Genomic DNA, 6,419 nt, shown 5'->3' with positions numbered 1-6,419 from the left:
CTTGCTTTATTTGCAGTTATTCTGATTTGATTCACTTGGAACATAAAATAATAATGTTATCCAAAGCCTACTTCTTAAAAAATTTTATTGATGACTTATTTTTATACCAGTCTAGATTTCTAGATATATGTATGATCTCCAATTTCAAACCTTTCCTTACAAAAATATTTGACACCTCAACTGTTTCTTTTTTAATCTTTATCTTCTGCATTAGAATCAATAGTATGTATTGGTTCCAAGAAAGATGAGTGGAAAGGGCTGGGCAATGGTATTTAAGTGACTTGCCCAGGGTCACACAGCTAGAAAGTGTCGGAGGCTAGATTTGAGCCTAGGACCTTCCATCTCTAGGTCTGGCTTTCAATCCACTGAGCTACCCAGCTGTCCCCCACAGCAACTGTTTTTGATAATGTGTGCCCCAGTCTGAAGCCATAGACCTCCACCTCTAAGAGGAAGGTGTTTTATCATTTCAGAATCTGTTATATGAAACAAAAATTGGTCATTATGGTTAATTATAATTTAGTTTCCTTTTTATTATGATGGTCTTTGTTTTCTGGTTCTTTTTGCTTTATTCTGCATCAATTAATTTAAGTTATCACATTCGTTAGAACTATCAGTTCTTTAAGATCGTAAATCTAGAGATGGAAAGGACCTTAGAGGCCATCCATATTGATTCCCTTCTTTTATTAATAAGACTGGTGTACAGAGAATTACTGATGGCTCACAATCAACAAAGATGGTAACTGACAGAGCTGGGATATAAACATACATCCTATGACCCTAAGCACAGCACTTTTTCACTGTACCATGTGACCTCAATGCTGTTTATGATACAGTAATAATTCTGTTCCATTTATATACCATCTTGGATTTTGTTGTTGTTGTTGTTGCTTGTTTGTATTTTGGTAAATGTCTAGATCTGTGATTTCATGGATATAGGAAACTCTAGGTGAGGAAACTTCCTCTAGCCTACAGTTAGAGCTTTTGGGTGGCCTGAGGAGCACTTGACTGGGTTTACACAAAAGGCATCATTAACTATTTCCATCTTGAAGAGGAGGGGTCTGCATTGAAAACTCAGTTGTTTGCATACTGCTTATTTATGATCTGGCATAAGATTTTCTGTTTGAAGATATGGCACACACACCTTCTACCTCAAAGTCATTTTTTGTTGTCATTTGTTGTCCCTTAAATATTAAATAACAGCAAGATAAGAGGGTTTCAAAATAATTTCTTTTCTTTTCCTGTTTTATCTAAAGTGACAAATTCCTTGGGATAGTGTTGAAATATTTGTAATAACATGTTTAATTAAACTCCTGAAGATGGCAGAATGAATGGGAAACAGAATAGTCCAGCTCTCCCAAAATTATTCCAATAAAGCTTTAAAAAAAGAAAGAGAGAGAGCACCAAACCAAAAACTGATCAAATTCAAGGAGAATTTAGAATTCTAGAGGGACTAGAGAAGGAATCTAGATCAAGAATATTGGTACATGACCATAGCTCATGCAGACCTTCCACCTTAGAAACTAGGGGACAAGCCAAAGAATCCTAGAGCCTAAAGCTGTAGGGGAAAAGCAAGGAGGAGACAAACAGAAGCCCAGACTAGAGTCTGGTCAAAGATTCCTGGAAACTGCAGCTGTGTCCAGCAGCAAATGGGGGCTGGACTGAGATCCTTGTGGAAGGTGGTGCTTATGACCTGACCAGATACCAAAGAAAACTTCATTCCTTAAAGGGCCCAACATAAATAAAGTTGGAAAAATAAGTAAATATGAAATAGGGATCCAAAGACATGCAAGTCAAACAAACCCAGAAGAAAAAATATAAATTAAATGTGAACTCTAGATGATATAACTGGAAAAAGAATAAGTTAGGACAGAAGTTGCAAAACTTTACACAAGTAACAGAATCCCCCCCCCCCAATTAAATTTATCCAAAGAGTAAGAACTCCATGAAACAAAAATACCAGAATAGTCAAAACACTGAAGAATCAGAAATGTAAAGTATCCCCAAACTATTCTATCTATCAAAAACAAGCAAAAGGGTTAAAAAAAAAGATAAAAGTCAACTTTAACCATTAAAATAAAAGTATAGGTATAATATTTCAAAAAGTCATAGAACAGTGTAGACACAGAGCTCTCCTTTCCACTGATTGAGACAGAGTGCCTCAAAACGACAAAGCCAAAATCAAACCAGTGAAGGAGGTCCACGGTAGGGCACAGCACAGAAGGCAGGCAAAGTTAGGGTATTTCCATGCTAAAAGGGGGTGAAATTTCCCCCCCAAGGGGCGAGCTCATCACTCCTCCCCCACTTTTCCAGAGCTCCAGCGAACAGGGGATAAACTTCTAAGTTCTAGAAGGGAGGCTGACTGAGGTCAACACAGACTTATCCCAATGAGAAACTAGACACAACACTGGGAGGCTGAGGATAGGCTGAGACAGGCTGCGGAGCTTGGGGAAAGAGGGCAGCTCACAGCAAAATGGCACAGAGAACTGAAAAAAGCCCTCAGGCTAAAGCCTCTCCAGTGCTTAATACAGAGACTTCCCTACTCTCCACACCCAGAACTCTACCCAGGCAGTCTCTTAAGTTCCTGCCCATAAGAACAGCAAGATTAGGGACCCCAGGAGACTGAGGAAACGTGGAAATAGGGTGCTGGAGCTTAGGCAGAGAGAAGTGCCTCAAAGCAAAAATCCACAGAGACCCAAAAAATAGCCTCTGGGTAAAAACCTCTCCAGCTCTCAATACAGAGAATTGCCTACGCTCCACACCCAGAACTCTGTCAGGCAATCTATAAGTTCTTAGGGGCTGGACCTTCCACTAAGAGCAACTGGACACTGCTGAGGACTGGGAAAATATCCTCAGGACAAAAATCTCTCCAGAGCCCAATACAAATGTTACCCACATTCCTCACTTAGACACCTGCCCAGGAAGGAACAAGGCAATGGCCACCAACTCCCAGGAACTAAAAACTGCAAACACCAAAAAACAACAACAACAAAAAAAAAACAACTTTGACCCTTGATAATTTTTATGCAGAAAAAACCCAGAATATAGAAGAGATAGCAGAAGATGACAATTAAACACACCCAAACCTTAAAAAAAAAAATAGAAATTGATCACAAGTTCTTAATGACTTTAAATCTGAGATTGTGAGAAAAATGGAAGAGATATGGCAAGAAAAGTGGGAAATAGTTCAAAGAGAAAATAGTTTAAAAGACAGGATCTCCCACTTGGAAATTGAAGCCCAGAAATCAAATGAAATAAGCAAATTGAAGACCAGAAATTACCTGCTGGAAGCCATGAAAAGCAGGATAGATCAAACCGAAAAGGAAAATCAAAAGGTCTTAGCTGAAAACCAGTCATTAAAAACTAGAATTGGGCAAATTACAAGCCAATGATCTCATAAGACAGCAAGAATTAATAAAGCAAAGTCAAAAGAATGACAGATTAGAAGGCAACATAAACTATGTCATTGAGAGGATGGTTGACCTTGAAAATAGATCTCAGGGAGACAATTTCATGGGAAAAAAGGAACCTTGACACCATACTACAAGAAATTATCCAAGAAAACTGCCCAATGTTTTGCAACAATACGGCAAAATAGACATTGAAAGAGTCCATAGATCATCCCGCTACACTAAATCCTCAAAAGACAACCCCCAGGAATGTAATTGCCAAATTCAAGAGCTTCCAAGCTAAGGAGAAAATATTACAAGAAGCTAGAAAGAGACAATTCAGATATCAAGGAACACCAATCAGGATTACACCGAATCGGGCAGCCTCCACACTAAAAGACCGCAAGGCTTGGAATATAATATTCAGAAAGGCAAGAGAATTGGGTCTATAACTGTACTAGTGGGGGATCAGGAACCAAAGTTTGACAGGTAGCTGGGAGGGAGGGAACACCAGTTCCCTTCCAGGCAGAGCTGTCTAGAGAAAATGGAGTTGGATCTGACCAGAGCTGAAGGGTAAGAGAAAATCCCCTTCAACCTCTGTTCCTATTTTCTTCTTTAGCTGATTGTATCTATGATACCTTTAGTACATTGAAGATATCTGGTTTCTCAAATAGTTAAAATATCTATTTATTAGATAAGGGGTTTGGTATAATAGGTTAGGAAAGAGGGAACAGGAAGTCCCTGAACTGTTTTCCTCCTATAGTTTCTTCAGGGGTTCGAAGCTCAAGCCTAGGGACTCAAGCCCAGACAATCTTAGTATCTTTTTTTGTTCAAGATGATGTATTTCTTGGCACAGAGATAGAGCTTTGAAGGAAATCTTCTGATGCATAGGCTATCACCTTCCCCAAAGGGGAAAAAGTCTTTATCCAACCACTGTAAGACAGATGTTTAGTCTGGATCTCTTCTATTCAGTGAGGGATTTGTAGCTAGATGAGTTCAGTGAGAATTGCTCCTTCCCTCCTTAGTTCAAAAGGAAAAAAGCTGAATCTCCAACTGCTCAGCTCCTTTTCTTAGCTGGAGATTCCAGTCCTTGTATTTCCTTCAGTATTTCTCTCTTCCACACAACCAAGGACAACTACCCATCAAAACTGATTACATACTTCCAAAGTGTGAGCATTCAACAAAATAGAAACCTTCCAAATATTTGTAAAAAAAAAGAACAGAACTAAACAGAAATTTTGGCATTGAAATACAAAACCCAGAGAAATATGAAAAGGTAAATAAGAGAGGGTTCTTATTTTTTTTCCTTAAGGCCAAATTGTTTATATTCTTATATGGAAAAATGTTATTTGTAACTGTCAAAAATTGTATTCACTATTATAGTAGTTAGAAGAATTATCCTTATGTAGAGATTGGGGTACTAAGTGGTTTAAAATCATATATATAAAAAAAGAAGGGGGGGGGAGGTGGCACCAAGAGAAACTTGAATAACAAATAAAATAGACAAAGTATTGGTCAACCTGATTAAAAAAAAAAGGAAAGAAGAAAACCAAATTGACAGTATCCTAGATGAAAAGGGAGATCTCACCTCTAATGAAGAGGAAATTAAAGCACTCATTAAAAACTATTATGCTCAATTATATGGCAATAAATATGGCAATGTAGGTGATATGTATGAATATTTACAAAAATATAAATTGCCTAGATTAACAGAAGAAGAAATAGAATACTTAAATAACTCCATTGGAAAAAGAAATTGAACAAGCCATCAAAGAACTCCCTAAGAAAAAATACCCAGGACCAGATGGATTCACAAGTGAATTCTATCAAACATTCCAAGAACAATCACAATAATATACAAACTATTTGACATAATAAGCAAAGAAGTTCTACCAAATTCCTTTTATGACAAATATGGTACTAATTCCAAAGACAGGTAGATCAGAAACAGAGAAAGAAAACTATAGACCAGTGGTTCTCAACCTTTCTAATGCCGTGACCCCACAATACAGTTCCTCATATTGCAGTGACCCCAAACCAAAAAATTATTTTGGTGGCTACTTCAAAACTGTAATTTCGCTACACTTATGATTCGGAATGTAAATACCTGCTATGCATTATTTTCATTGCTACAAATTGAGAGGTTGAAAACTGCTGCTATAGATCAATCTCCTTAATGAACATAAATGCAAAAAATCTTAAATAGCAAAAAGACTCTAGCAAGTGATCATGAGGGTTATTCATTATGATCAGGTAGGATTCATACCAGGAATGCAAGGATGGTTCAATATTAGGAAAACCATCCACATAATTGACCATATTAACAAGCACACTGACAAAAATCAGATGATTATTTCAATAGATCCAGAAAAAGCCTTTGATAAAATACAACTCTCATTCCTTTTGAAAACATTAGAAAGCATAGGAATAGAAGGGTCTTTCCTAAAAATAATAAACAGTATATATCTAAAACCATCAGCAAACATCATCTGCAATGGCGATAAACTAGAAGCCTTCCCAATAGGGTCAGGAGTGAAACAAGGATGCCCATTATCACCTCTATTATTTGACATTGTACTAGAAACACTAGCAGTAGCAATCAGAGAAGAAAAAGAAATTGATGGTATTAAAATAGGCAAGGAGGAGACCAAGCTATCACTCTTTGCAGACGATATGATGGTCTACTTAAAGAATCCTAGAGAATCAACTAAAAAGCTAGATGAAATAATAACTTTACCAAAGTTGCAGGATACAAAATAAACTCACATAAATCATCAGCATTTCTCTATATCCTAAGTAAAATTCCCTTTAAAATCACCCTAGACAATATAAAATACTTAGAAATCTATCTGACAAGATAAACACAGGAAGTATATGAACACAACTACAAAACACTCTCCACTGTGACAAGGAAATCACTTTAAAAGACTGATATATATTAATTTAAGGTCGCCAAGGAATTCAGCTATGTAATTCCTAAATGAAAACTCAAGTCAGCAGTCAACCTTTTATGGAGTTTAATTACAAACAGGA

The sequence above is a fragment of the Monodelphis domestica genome, chromosome 1 (assembly GCF_027887165.1).
Source record: "Monodelphis domestica isolate mMonDom1 chromosome 1, mMonDom1.pri, whole genome shotgun sequence".
NCBI lineage: Eukaryota > Metazoa > Chordata > Mammalia > Didelphimorphia > Didelphidae > Monodelphis > Monodelphis domestica.
The sequence above is the reverse complement of the archived record's forward strand: the minus strand, read 5'-3'. Positions refer to the sequence as shown.